This window comes from Vicia villosa, linkage group LG2, assembly GCF_029867415.1.
Source record: "Vicia villosa cultivar HV-30 ecotype Madison, WI linkage group LG2, Vvil1.0, whole genome shotgun sequence".
Lineage (NCBI taxonomy): Eukaryota > Viridiplantae > Streptophyta > Magnoliopsida > Fabales > Fabaceae > Vicia > Vicia villosa.
This window is the reverse complement of record NC_081181.1, coordinates 161,392,995-161,408,541: the sequence shown is the minus strand read 5'-3', so window position 1 is coordinate 161,408,541 and position 15,547 is coordinate 161,392,995. Positions and strand designations below refer to the sequence as shown.

The window sequence follows — 15,547 nt, the reverse complement described above, 5'->3', positions numbered from 1 at the left end:
TGGTTTCTTTGATAACGTGAGGGATATAATAATCAAATTTTAATATAAAACATTGGCTGAACAGATTTCACCCTAATGTTATCTTATTTGTAGTCGCTCCACCGTCGAATGCATTTTTTTAGGATGGATTGCAAACATGAAAAAATATATTCTTCTACCTTAAATTTTTTTTTTAACTTTTGTAATCCATCTCAAACAATAGTGTTGATGTTGTTGTTGTTGTTGTTGAAGGTTTTGAACAATTGTGAGTTATTCCTAAAAGTGTTCACTAGTGGATTGCAAGTGCAAAGTTTTTTTTTCAATTTTTGGAACAAACACCTAATTAGAAATTGGATACATTCAAAGCATGCAAATTGTATACGCTAGTGAAGGCAGTGATAATGATAGCATCAACAATCAATCTTTGTGAAGGCAGTTCTGTCATCCAAGTGCATATCTCTAGCATCTTGTATGGGGTCTGAACATGCTGTATTATTAATATTATGGGTAAACATTTTTGATATTCTGCAAAGATTTGTTGCTATAATGTATTTTTGATATTCTGATTAAACAATGTAACTATTTTTTTTATATAAAAAATATTCTAACCCCTCGATTTTTTTTTTAAACCGAGGGGCTAGAGTACAATAATATTTTTAACAAAAATGGTTACATTATTTACAGAGAATATTAAAAATACATTGTATGCAACAAATATTGTATGGGACCTGCGCATGCTGCAATTTTAATATTCTGGTTAAACAATCTTGATATTCTGTGAAGATTGATTGCATACAATGTATTTTTAATATTATGGGTAAAAAACGTAACCATTTTTGTACAAAAGAAAAATTACTCTAACCCCTCGATTGTTTTAAAAACTGAGATGATAGTTAAGTGTTTTTTTCACTATTTTCAATCAACAGCCTAAAACAAATCTTTATCGTCCATTTAAAGGTTATCAATGCTCAAGAATCTAACATTAGTGATCCGTGTGAAACCTAAGGAATATCCATTATATAAGTTCTCTTACGACATTCGAAATCTAAATGAAACATATGAAGCGTTTGAAACCTAAGGAATCTTGGAAAAATTCTCTACGATGGATTGCAAGAGTAGAAAATCATCCGGGTTCAAAGTTTGTTTTATTAAATTTTTATTTGTACCGAAAATATTTTTTATTATTGATATTAATTATCTTACCTTTTTTTCACCAGAAACAAATACATACAAGATCCGTCTAGAATATCCTTTAACAAACTCTTTTGTTTTGTTTTGAGAAAACAGTTTCCAAGTATTTGATCTTTCCCAGAATATCAAGGAATTGAAGATCCAACATATGATATTCATGAACAATTAATGTAATATTCTGGATAAACATTGTGATCGCGACAATGGGGTATGTCTATGATTATGACTGCAAGTGCACAGTCTATCGTGTAGTTTTAAAAGATATCGAACCCACAAGGACTAAGAATCGACCTAATGTAGTTAATCGCTACTACGTAAATCTAAGGCTAATATCTGATTGATTATTGATCAGACGGGAATTAAAAAGGAATATTATTGAATTAAATCTAGGATAAGAATATCGGTATGCAATGGCCGGACTTCGGGGATCTAGTAAGCCATCGATGCGGATCGTAATTTTAAAATCACTTTTCTGTAGAAATCATTAGTTTAAAAACCTTCCTCTCACACTCTCGTGTTTATTGATTATGATTTCACTATTAAACCTAAGTGAGCGCTCTCGCTGTATCAATTAAAGTTCAAAGTGATTTTTGAAAACCAATGAAAACTAATTACCCTTAAAGCGCTCTCGCTGTATTTAAGGTTAATGCCTAATTTCTAAGGTCCAGTTAAAATCTCAAACTCTCGTTTGTATTGATCCTAACTTCTATTATTTTTAACTCTCGTTACAAAACAGTTTAATTAAGCGTTTAGAAATATCAGCCAGACAAATAAATTCAATTAAAAAACTACATTGATAGTGTTACTCGATTCCCTCGGTTATGTGACCTTACATACCGATAAAAATAAATTAGCTGGACATTGTTTAATAAACAAAACAGGATAGATATAGCATGTAAATAATGATCCAGGCATAATTCTATAAACTAACATAAACTGACAATGATAATTAAATGCAAATAAATAAACCTGAATTAATATAGCAAACTGAATTTGAAATAGAGCAGCACTGGTTCTTGAATCTTGAGTTCTGGAAATTAAATTTGACGCTAAAACTAAAACTAAATCTGAGGCTGACAAAGAAAACTAAATCGCAATAGAGTTTCCGGTGTGGAAATCTATTGCAGGAAGCGGGTAGGAAATAAGAACAGAATCTGGAAATTGCAGAGGAACTAATTGACGGCAGTAGGGTAAAAATTGCGTCCTCTCTCAATGATTCTTGAGGGATATTTATAGAGTTGCAGATTCTTGGGTTTTATCACGTTCCGTAGCTGTTGCTGTTCTTTCGGAGGAGAAAATGGCGGAGAGTTGGAAAGCTGCGTCTTCTGGGCCTGGGTGTGTGACTAACGTCACACACCAATATTAAGGGGGGTGCCGAACGGAAGAGAGGGGGGTGCGCCGACCGGCGTGGACCTCAGGGTGCCCCACGTCACGTGCAACTCACTTTTGCGCATATGGGCTTATTGCTTCAGCATTGCTTTGGGCCTCTTTCCTTCTTCTATTTGCACCTCCTTATTTAAATGTCCTTTTAAGCAATTTCTCTTCCATTTTAGGTCCTTTTTCCGACTATTTCTTTTGCGAGCTCCGATTAAATAAATTCCTGAAAACAAATAGAAATAATAAAACCAAAATAAAATAGAATAATAATGCATGTAAATTAAGCTAAATATACGATACGTTTTCGTGTTATCACATTGTAACAAGTTTTATTAAAAAAATGTAATATTTCAGTAAACACTGTAACGACATTTATTAAAAAAAAAAACTAAGGAACCCTCGGTTTTTATGATAAACCGAGATAAAAAAAGTTGCTAGTTTTTGTAAATAATAAAAGTGCAAAAAATGGGGTTCGAACTCATGCGATAATAAACCTTTACCTTGGTGTTTTAATCACGGAGGTGATAAGACTTTACTTTTTATGACGACCTTATTTACCTCTCATTAGTGAATCCGAGCGCGAATATTACAACTATCCATCTTGGATGCAGAGTGCTAAAATGTAAACTTAACCTAATGAAAGTATTTGCATAAAGTACAACTCCATTATCTATGATGGATTGCAAGAGCAGGAAAATATTTTAAAGTTGGTTCCTTAATGTAATCTCTTCTCTTTTAATTTCTTGTTAAATTTTTTTAATGTTAGTTAGGAAAGCATGAATGTAGCTTTGCAATGTTACTTGTTGTTGTATCAAGTAAAATATTTAATATTGTTTTTGTTGTTGTTGAGATTTAATGTATAACGATCATATTGATTTTGTTGATTTGTTGTTATTGTTGTTGAGATTTAATGTTTAAGAATTCTACTGATTTTGTTGTTGTTGTTGAGATTAATATTTAATGATTCTATTGATTTTTCTTTTGTTGTTGTTGTTGTTGTTGTTATTGTTGATGATAATGAGGAAGATTTAGAATTTTTCAACAAACTTGATGCTATGCAAATTAAAAAAGGGCTAAAACTAAAATTATATAAACATAGTATTTCACCTCAGATATTAATTCTAATCGAGGGGTAAAGTGACGCGCTGTGAAAATCCAAAAAATGTTGTTGTTGGGGATTGAACCCATGACCAGTTCCATTTTTCCCCTCAGTGGAACTTTACTTGCGGGGAAAAGTGGCAAGATTTTAAGGCGCATAAGGCGCCCTTTGTTACCTCGCCTATGAAACCGAGGTAAAACCCATTTTTCATCTTCGGTAAAAAGGTTTTTTGTAGTAGTATTATCATATCCCTTTTTCGTTTCTCGTGGATCTTGAGAACTCTTCTTATCTGTTTACAACTTCTTTCATCTTCTCCAAAATCCTTCAGCTGTTTATTATTTCAACCCATTTGTGCCACCTCTTTTGGTGGAGTGCTCAACGAGCAAACTTTCGAGTTCATCTCTATTAAGTAAAATTTCAAAACCTTTCTCTTCTTTTAAATCAGTTTGCTTTGCTAGGGTTTATGAAGAACGGGATTTTGAAGTATAAACTCACCGTCGATGGTGGGATATTGGGTGGTGATATATTCTTTGGAAAGTTGTTAGGCCCCTTACGAAATCCTTTGTCATAGATTACTTTTAATAGGAATGCAAAACTCAATTTTATATCAGCCTCGTGGTTCCACTTATGGTCATTTATTTTTATATGTTGACATACATTTCAAATGGAGGACTCTCGTTCAAGAGCTCGAGGAGCGATAAAAGATAACTTAGTTGTGAGGGTAGATCCGGAGACATTGGATATCGTCTTTGAATTCATTGATAATGGTTGTATAGATCATGCCTTCATTGAGGTGGCCCTTCCTCAGAATGGGGGGTGCATCCCCTCAAAGGGTATGTGAGGATATGCAATAAGTATGATGGGTATGTCATCCCTCTCCATGAATGCATATTTTCTTTGATATGTTTATGTCTTCCTTTCAATCACTTCGAGGTAGGCGTTCTAAATTCCCTATCAATACCCGCTTGGAAATTGCACCCGTAGAGCTAGGCTTACACCAATGTATTCTAGTATTTATGTGAGTATAATAAGAGTGTGTTGACCTTGCCACTATTAATTATCTCTTTGAATCTCAACGCAGCTTCGTTGATTCAGCGCATGGTCAAGATTTGATTTCTCAAGAAAAATAGCAAGATGTTTGAGGTTTAATCTGACGGCGTGATATTATCTTGTTACGCTTCATACCAAGGTGGTTCATGCTAGAATATGCAAGTTTGAGCCGCCTTCCGAATCTCGAGCGAATTCTCCAAGTTCTAACGTCTGAGTCATTTCTTGGTGGACACCAAGTTTTATGTTTACAGCTCACACGACTTGTCCCCAGAAGAAACTTATCTAAAGAAGAAAGTGATGGCCTTCTTTGACGGATGTGGTTTCATTGGCGGAGTTTCTTCTTTTGTGGCAATGCCAAAGAAATAAAATAAACGATGAATAGAAACACACTGCACTTCTTTTCTATACTTCTTTCATGGCGACCATATTCTTATTTTCTGGTTTGGAGATAAAATGATATGTTATTACATGATGCTACAAATGAATAAGATTCATAAGGTCTTTAATTCTTCTGTGGGGGCCATCAATGTTCCAACTATTAGGGGTGTTCCTGTCACTAGGTTTTTTGCTTGTCTGTTCTCACTTAACCCTCTTGTCTTGATCCCCTGAGAAATTTGAGATTCTCCCGATCATCCTGCGACAAACGGTACTTTTGAGAGGATAAAAGTAGAAAAAGATAAAGGGATAGTATAAATCCAAATTCTAGTGTATTTTGATATGAGAAAAAACCCTTTATTTATAGGAGAAATTTTAGCTAATAAAGAAAAATGATCAATGAGTTTTTTAACTCTCATAATTAATTATGACCTAAGTTTAATTGATTATGTAGGCTAAATATGGAAGATTTTCAAATCCATTGTCTCTTAATTGATTATAAGCTCATTTAAATGACTAGGAGGCATTACAAAATACTTAATAGATTAACCCTGGAGTTTTAATTGATTATCTAATGTAAAATACACTCCTAAAACTTTAACTAAGCCAATAAGCAACTAGGTACTCGGATAAAACGTTTTCAGGTGATTTTATATTAAAAAAGGCTTCAAAAATATTTTAGCATGTGTGTGTGAGTTTCCTTAGTATCTTAAGAGATTATTCAAATACAAACCAAACGAGCTTTCACACTTTCTCTCTTTACAAAACTAGACGAGCTTTTACACTTTCTCTCTTTCAACCTTGAAGCTTCAAGCTCCCTAGCTTGATTCATCATTGATTCTACACTTCATCAAGGCATTGACTTCTTCTATATGATGAGGCTTAATAAAGATTTTTTATAGATATTATCATCACAGGTTGCTTGATCAGAGACCCTTAAGGACTCAAGCGAATATTGTTTGACATTAGGTGTTGTCATCATCAAAACCACCAGGATCATCTACCACCAATATCATTTGCATATAGTTGTACATGCAAGTACATAACTCCACACTGTTCAGATTGAAACATGCCCAAGGACAATAAAGCCCAATCATGAGGAGGCCTAGTCCAAGAACATGTGCGCCAAGGCATTGATAACTCAGAGCACTCACCACCTTCGAATACAATAGGGTTACCTCCCGTGTGAGGCACCATATCACACTGTGCAACAACCACTCACACTATATAAAGTCTAACATTATCACCATTTCATGTATTATCTTATTCACACACAAAAATTTTGTTTTCACTCATTTACTAACTTAAGGGTTAGAGTGGTAACCTTGCAAATCTATCCTCTTTCTATCATACTAAAATATCATTCCACCACATTAGAAATCAGCTCATTCCATCTTCACATACTGCCTATTGACAGCACCAATGTTCCATACAATAACTAGAAATATGTGGAGATCGAATGGACTTGAGTTCTGATGCGGTGGCGTGAATTTCAGGTAAAGTGGAAGAGGACCTTCGAACGAGTGAATGAATGAGAAAGTATTTTGAGTGTTTGTATGAATGAATACTTGGAATTAGGGGTGATCGTATCCGAACCAATCCAAAAGCAAAACCGCAAATCGAACCAATCCAAACCGAAACTGCAAAAAACCGCATTTGGTTTGGATGATTTTGGATGATTTTTGGACTAAACCGCACGGTTCGGTTAGGTTTGCGGTTTTTATTTCACAAAACCGAACCAAACCGAACTGAACCGCATATTTAACTTAAGTTTTAAATTTTAATAATTAATTTATTATCTTTCCAAATCCAATTGGACACACGTTTTGAATTTTAATAATTAATTTATTAACTTAAGTTTTGGCATAATCCACTTAATTTTTGTATTTTATTGAGCTACATATATATGTAATTCTCCACTATCTAATATATATATTTCATTTATAATATATTTTTAGTTCTCTACTGCTCTTGTAATATAATTGTTCTTGTAATATAATTTCTTTTGTGTGGTATAATATCATATATTATATTGACATTGAATTACTTTCTTTTTTTCCTTTTATTTTAGTACATTTTTATTTTATAGTATAAACCGCGGTCCACCGAACCGATCTAATCGCATTAGTTTGGTTTGGTTTGGTTTGGATGACTTTTTAAAAATCAACCGAACCAAACCGAACCGCATGCATTTTTATCTCGCGGTTAGGATGACTTTTATGTTCAAAACCGAACCAAACCGCACCGCGAACACCCCTACTTGGAATGATACATATTATGCTTTATATAAGATAAATAGTTAAAATTGTCTCCATAAAATGCGATGTGACATGTAGGTGACCGTTCGTTTTGATCCAACAGTAAAGAATGTGTTGAAGGACAAAATCGCATATCTTCACTAAGGTGAAATCTCATATACTGTGCACACTTTTATGTGTGACACTTTATTGAACTATTTATCATGGGTCTTCCAAAAACAAAAATAATTTTTTAATACAAAATCTTCAAACTTAAAATTTTAAAAAGAATGCATCTTTAATATACAAGAGTTTAACTAATACTCCCTGTATTCTTATGTGTATTTTTAAATTTTTTATTATTATTAGATATATTAATTATTTAATATATTTTTAAAGCAATTATAATAGAAATTGGTGGAAGTATTTAATTGACTGTATATAAGAGTAATTTAAATGATCCGTATTATCTTGAATAATTCAACAATAGAGAAAAATAATTAGAATATTCAACCACGAGGATAATGATAATGATTTTTTAATGATGATAAGTTGTCTTAATTATTCACATATAGATATATTTTTTGTCTAAAAATAAGGTTGCTTCTTTCCAAATAACATGTTGGGTTGATTTAATTGAATACATATTGTTTAATGCAATTATGCAACTAGTCCGGCTGTGAAGAAACCAAGATAACATATCATAGTGTTAGGATTTGAGCTATTATATGGATACAATCAAATCAATTAACTAATTTAAAAATATGATTCCTGATATTTTGCTGATCGAGATGTTTAACACGTGGTCCTTTGGATTTAGGGTTTAAAAAATAACAAAAAAATCGTATTTAGAAATGTTACACTCTATCTATCCTTCTAGGACACTGAATTTAATTAAATACAATGAAGATCAACTTGATAGGGCTGGCCACGTTTCAAGAAAAAGTTTGGTTGAGTCAAATAGCTAGTATTGTCTTTAGTTAATCATAGGGATAAGAATAGAAAGTTTGGTGGAACCAATGAGGTAATTGCCATTTGTTTTCTTTTCTTATTTCAGCAGATCCATAAATATAGGCCAAAAAAGGTTACATCTATTTCTATAACTAGAAGTAAGTAAATTATATTTGAATTGAATAATCAATAAATTGGAATGTTAGCAATTAGGTTGTTATGAACTTTCATAACTTTCTTAATGAAAAATAATTATAAATCACTGTAGTATCTATTTGCTAGATAGTTTGCTTTCAAGTTATATTTTATTTTTAAGTTTCAACTAGAGGCAAACACTGGTTTGCCAATTTTAATACTAGGTCAAATTCACTATATGCATATGTGATAAGGGTGAATTTGAGTTTTTTTTAATAAGCAAATTCATAAAATGAGTATAAATGTATAACGGATACATTAAAATTGTTAGCACAACAATTGGGGAGAATCGAGTAAGGAATATTCTTATTTTTTTGAGATTTTTCTTTAAGCAACTCACTTTTGTAGAAAACATACCATTTGTCCACCTAAAATCTAAAGGTGTTAGGTGAGTGGATTCTCCCGCTTATAAATGCTCAAGTCACCACATTCATACTCAATGTGGGACTATTTTCCCATACCACTCACGCTTGTTATATTCTCAACATTCCTCCTCAAGCGTGAGTCTACAATGCTCTCCTCAAGGGAAGCTCTTTCTTCCACATACATTTGTACTTTTGTTGACTCTTCAACGGGACACTCTTTACCCACACACAGGACGCTTACCCATGACTATGTGAGGTACTTTTCGATTCAAGTAAGCTGGTCTTTTTCTCGAAACCAAAGACACATGATACCATTTGTTAACGCAATAATCGGGGAGGATCGAGTGAGGAGCATTCTTATTTTGTGTGAGACTTTTCTTTGAACAACACACCTTTGTAGGAGACACACTACTTGTACACCTAAAACCTTAAGGTGATACGAGAGTGGATTCTCCCACTTATAAATGCTCAGGTAACCATATTCCTATCCAAATGTGGAACTTTTCCCCCACACTACTCATGCTTTCTATATTCTCAACACTTCCCCTCAAGTGTGAGTCCACAATGTTCCCCTCAATATTGGAAGCTCTTTCTTCCACTTACACTTGTACCGCCGTTGACTCTCTTCAATGAGACACTATTGTCTTTACCCAAATGCGGAACACTTACTCATGAACATGTGTAGTGCTTTTCGATACAAGTAAGACGATCCCTTTCTCGAAACCAGACTCTGATATTATTTATTAGCGCAAGAATCAGAGGAGGATCGAGCGGGGAGAATTCTTATTTTTGTGGGACTTTCCTTTAAGCAACACACCTTTGTGAAAGACACACCACTAGTCCACCTAAAACTTTAAGGTGATAGGTGAGTGGATTCTCCCACTTATAAATGCTCAAGTCACCACATTCCTATCCAATGTAAAACTATTTCCCCCACACTGATCACACTTGCTATATTCTCAACTCCCACTTTAAAAAGGATTATCGAATTCATTTGACGGGTATAATTGATTGTATTCGATATTTATTAGCCCAAGGGTTAGCTTTTTGTTGTAATGATGAATCAATTTCATCAACAAATAAGGGGAATTTTCTTGAACTTATGAATTTTCCTGTTAACCACAATGAAGCTATTTATAAAGTTTCGAAATATTGTCGCGGAAATCTTAAGTTCACATCTCCTGATATTCAAAAGGATATTGTTAAAGCTATTGCAAGTGTTATTACGCAAGTTATACTTGATGATCTTGGAGATGACGTATTTTCTATTTTAATTGATGAATCTCGTGATATTTCAATGAAGGAGAAAATGGTTTTAGTTATACGTTATGTGAATAACAGAAGAAAAGTTATTAGGCATTTTCTTGGTGTTGTTCATGTCTCAAATACTAGTGCTCTAACATTGAAATCGGCTTTGGAGTCATTATTTGCAAAATAAAGATTAGGCTTTTCAAGGATACGTGAACAAGGATATGATGGAGCAAGTAATATGTAAGGTGAATACAATGGTCTAAAAAGCTTGATATTAAAAGAGAATAGTTCTACATTTTTTATTCACTATTTTGCCCATCAACTCCAAATAGCTCTTGTGGCATTAGCAAAAAAAACATTATGAAATTTCTCTATTTTTTAATTTGTTTGCTAATTTGTTTAATGTTGTTGGAGCATCATGTGAGCGTCGAGATATTTTTCGTGAAAGTCAAGCTACAAAGGTGAAAAAAGTATTACAACAGGAAGAAATCTCTAGTGCGTGGCTTGAATCAAGAAATTACAATTAAGAAGGCAAGGGAAACAAGATGAAGCTCACATTATGGTATATTACTTAGTATAGTTTCTATATTCTCTTCTATGGTTGATGTGTTAGAAATAGTTGATGAAGATATAGATAAAAAAAAGGTGAAACACTAATTCTAATGAATTATATGCAATCTTTTGAATGTATTTTCATCTTGCACTTGATGAAAAAAGGTTTAGGAATTACACATGACTTATCTCAAGCATTACAAATAAGTGATCGAGATATTGTAAATGCTATGAAGTTAGTAAAAGTATCCAAAATAAAGCTACAAGGTATAAAAGATAATGGAGAAAGTCAAAGCGAAAAATGGAGAAAGTATCTAATTTACATCATTGTAAAATCCAATTGTTTTATGAAGTGATTGATCGACAACTTCAAGAGTTGAATAATTGATTTATTGAAGTAAATACTGAGTTGCTCCTTTGTGTAGTCTGTTTAAGTCCAAGAAATTCATTTTCTGCGTTTGATAAGAAGAGGTTGATTCGTTTAGCGCAATTTTATCCTTTCGAGTTTTCCCAAGTTGAATTATTGGCACTAGAGTGTCAGCTTCAAAACTATTTCTTAGATGTATGCTCTGACAATAAATTTTTATAATTAGAGGGGATTAGTGATCTTGCTATCAATATCGTAGAGACCAAAAAACATATTGTGTACCCGTTGGTATATTTGTTTTTAAAGTTATCTTTGATATTATCTGTGGCAATTGTAGCAGTTGAAAGCGCTTTCTCTGCTATGAAAATTATCAAGAATCATATGTGAAATCGCATGGGGGATGAATGGTTAAATGATTACTTAGTTACTTACATTGAAAGAGATATTTTTGTAGATGAAAAAATCATTCAACATTTTTCAAAACATGGAAAATCGTAGACGTTAATTATGATGTAAATTTATATTTTTGAAAATGAAATGTTAAATTTATTTATTGATATGTAAATGTATTGACCTCACAACTCAAAATTTCTAGCTCTGTTCCTGGTTGTATTCTTAACTCCCACTTTAAAAAGGATTATCAAATTCATTTGATGGGTCTAATTGATTGTATTAGATATTTATTAGCCCTAGGGTTAGCTTTTTGTTGTAATGATGAATCAATTTAATCAAGAAATGAGGGGAATTTTCTTGAACTTATGAACTTTCCTGTTAACCAAAATGAAGCTATTTATAAAGTTTGGAAAAATTGTCGCGGAAATCGGAAGTTAACATCTCCTGATATTCAAAAGGATATTGTTAAACCTGCTGCAAGTGTTACTACGCAAGTTATACTTGATGATCTTGGAGGTGACTTATTTTCTATTTTAATTTATGAATCTCATGATATTTCATTGAAGGAGAAAATGGTTGTAGTTATATGTTATGTGAATAACGAAGGAAAAGTTATTTAGCGTTTTCTTGGTGTTGTTCATGTTTCAAATACTAGTGATCTAACATTGAAATTGGCTTTGGAGTCATTATTTATAAAATATGGATTAGGTTTTTCAAGGATACATGGACAAGGATATGATGAAGCAAGTTATATGTAAGGTGAATACAATGGTCTAAAAATCTTTATATTAAAAGAGAATAGTTCTGCATTTTTTATTCATTATTTTGCCCATCAACTCCAAATAGCTCTTATGGCATTAGCAAAAAAAAAAAGTGAAATTTCTCTATTTTTTAATTTGGTTGCTTATTTTTTTAATGTTGTTGGAGCATCATGTAAGCGTTGAGATCTTTTTCGTGAAAGTCAATCTACAAAGGTGAAAGAAGCAGTGCAACAAGAAGAAATCTCTAGTGGGCGTGGCTTTGAATCAAGAAAATATTACAATTAAGAAGGCAAGGGAAACAAGATGGAGCTCAAATTATGGTACATTACTTGGTATAGTTTCTATATTCTCTTCTATGATTGATGTGTTAGAAATGGTTGAGGAAGATGGTACAAATTTAGATAAAAAAGGTGAAGCACTAATTCTAATGAATTATATGCAATCTTTTGAACTTATTTTCATCTTGCACTTGATGAAAAAAGTTATAGGAATTACACATGACTTAACTCAAGCATTACAAATAAGTGATCAAGATATTGTAAGTGCTATGAAGTTAGTAAAAGTATCCAAAATAAGGCTACAAGGTACAAAAGATAATGGAGAAAGTATTTAATTTACATAATTGTCAAATTCAATTGTTTTATGAAGTGAATGATCGACAACTTTAAGAGTTGAATAATCGTTTTATTGAAGTGAATACTGAGTTGCTCCTTTGTATAGTCTGTTTAAGTCCAAGAAGTTCATTTTCTGCGTTTGATAAGGAGAGGTTGATTCGTTTAGCTCAATTTTATCCTTTCGAGTTTTCCCAAGTTGAATTATTGGCACTAGATTGTCATCTTCAAAACTATTTCTTAGATGTATGCTCTAACAATGAATTTTCAGAATTAGAGGGGTTAGTGATCTTGCTATCAAGCTCGTAGAGACCAAAAAACATGTTGTGTACCCGTTGGTATATTTATTTTTAAAATTATCTTTGATATTATCTGTGGCAATTCACTACGCCAAATTTGGCTTTTAACAGCACACCTACGAAAGCGCTTTTGCCCAAAAGCGCTCTGGTAGATTTGGCTAAAAACAAAATTAAAAATCACGCTAGAAAAGCGCTCTTATAGGGGGGGTAATGAAAGCGCTTTCTAAAAGCGCTCTTATAGGGGGTGGGTATGAAAGCGCTTTCTAAAAGCGCTTTTATAGGGGGTGGGTATGAAAGCGCTTTTGAAAGTGCTCTTATAGGGGGTGGGTACGAAAGCGCTTTTAGTAATAAAGCGCTGGTATAAAGGGGCATATGAAAGCGCTTCTGAAAAGCGCTCTGGTAGCCCTTTTTAAAATTTTCATAAAACTAAAACACGCTATTTTATTCAGAAACCCAAAACTCCTCCGTACATCTTCTTCTTCTTCCTCGCTCATGTACTCTCTGCTTCCTCGCTCTCACTCCCTCCGCCGTGGTCTCAGCCCCTCCTCCGTCCCTCCGTCATCGTCTCAACTAGCCGCCGTCGTCGTCTTCTTGCTGCTTCTCTCAGAATCAAAGTCTTGTGGGATTTTAGGGTTTTTCTTGGTCAAAATCAAAGTCCAGTTCTGCTTCTGTTCAGGTAAAGTCTTCCCACTATTTTAAGAGCAAATTGTGAGAATACTTTGAAACATTTATGAGAGATAATGGTATAGTTTACTCTAAAAGTATGATATCAAGCAAATAGTTTCTGGTTCTGCTTCTGTTCATAATTTCTGTAATGTAGAAATTTGTTTTTGTGTTGCTATCTTATTTGATCCTGAAGTGATAATGGTATAGTTTACTCTAAAAGTATGATAGCAAGCAAATAGTTTTTTCTATGTATCTTTGGCTTATGATTCATCATAATGGTATAGTTTACCATGTACAATGTTTGACAAGTCTAATATATCTTATCAACAAATAATCATAGCCTGATATATCTTTGCCATTATATCCAAATCAAATCCCACTCTCCTTTGATTGTAAGTCAGTTCCTTCACTATGCTTCTATTGCTTACTTCTTCTTCTGGATACAAGCTCAACTCTCCATCACTCACATAAGTTAATTCTTCCGATTTCTCTAAATAACACGATATCACGATAGAGGACGGTTATTGTATTTTGAAAGTTAAAGAAGATGTTTGTGTTATTTAGCTAAATCTAAAGGGAGTTGAGTGTATTTTCCTCTTTATTTTGTTAGACATCAATGCTGCCCCGTTATGAAAATACATGCTAAATTGTTGTTTTCTCATGAGATATAATTGCTCCACCTTGATTTCTCCATTTGTATGACTCGACTATGATTTGTGGTCGTTTTCACGACGTTGTTTTGACATGCGTATTTGCTGCCCCGGTTTCTAAGTAGTTGTTAAACTTTGATTTACCTTGCGGTACTATGGATCTAGAATTGCTATAACATCTAGGTTATGATTATTTTTCAGGGGATATTAAAGATTTTTTAAAAGAATATCACTAGAGACATCAGATTAGCTTACGGTGTGTGGTTCCAGAAGTTTCTGAATTTCTCTAAAGGTAATTAGTTATTCTTTTGCTAATATAAAAATGTATGTCAAAATAATATTAATCTATTCTTAATCATTGTAGTTTGTGCTACAGTTTGCATATAGTTCCTTCACTTTTATGATATTTGTATTTAACTGCATCGTGTGTGTGTTTAATTTTACAGTTACTTTGAAGTCTCTGATTTCTACTTGTACAACGCCGATTCAAACCTACCCATCTCCCACATAAAGTCTAACTCAGGTTACTATCCCTTTCTTCTTGCTTATAGTTTGTTATTTTCTGCTTATAGTTTATTGTTTATGGTTCTATTTAATATCAATTTAGTGTCTCTCAACCAGTTTTTTGGTTTGTGGACTTATATTACCTTGAAATAAGGTAATTTCGGAAAACCGACTTTATTTTTGAGTCCGTGGGGACGTTTTACCATAGCCATGTAAATTTCGTTCAATTCCGACAACTTTCTTTTTTGACGCTTATTTTGATTTGTACCGATTTCGTTTCCGATTTACTTGTACATGCATGGTTTGACTTCCATTTGACTTGTATAGATTGTTAGCTTATTAATAGTGTACTAATGTGCTTTAGTTTGTTTGATACAGGTTCAATGGCTCCGGATAGAGATGCTCCACCTGAAAACTCACAAGAAAGAGATGCTCAAGAAAGAGATGCTCCGGATACAAATGCTCCACCTGATACTGAAGCAAAAGAAGTTGCACGAGGCATCACCATTATGAAGGGAATCATTCGACATAGAGACCAAGGATTAGTATACCATTTGGATTGGAATTCTGATAAACAAGCAATTGGTCCTAATTCTGCAAAGTTGACAAGCTATATTGGTACACTTGTTCGTATGCATATTCCGGTCTCCATAGCTAAATGGAATCTGAAAAGC

General features: G+C 33.2%; 1 pseudogene; it reads left to right on the top strand.

The window, feature by feature from the left end:
• The first annotated feature begins 8,965 nt into the window (after positions 1–8,965).
• LOC131650467 (uncharacterized) lies at positions 8,966–10,434 on the top strand (annotated as a pseudogene).
• Positions 10,435–15,547: the final 5,113 nt, after the last annotated feature.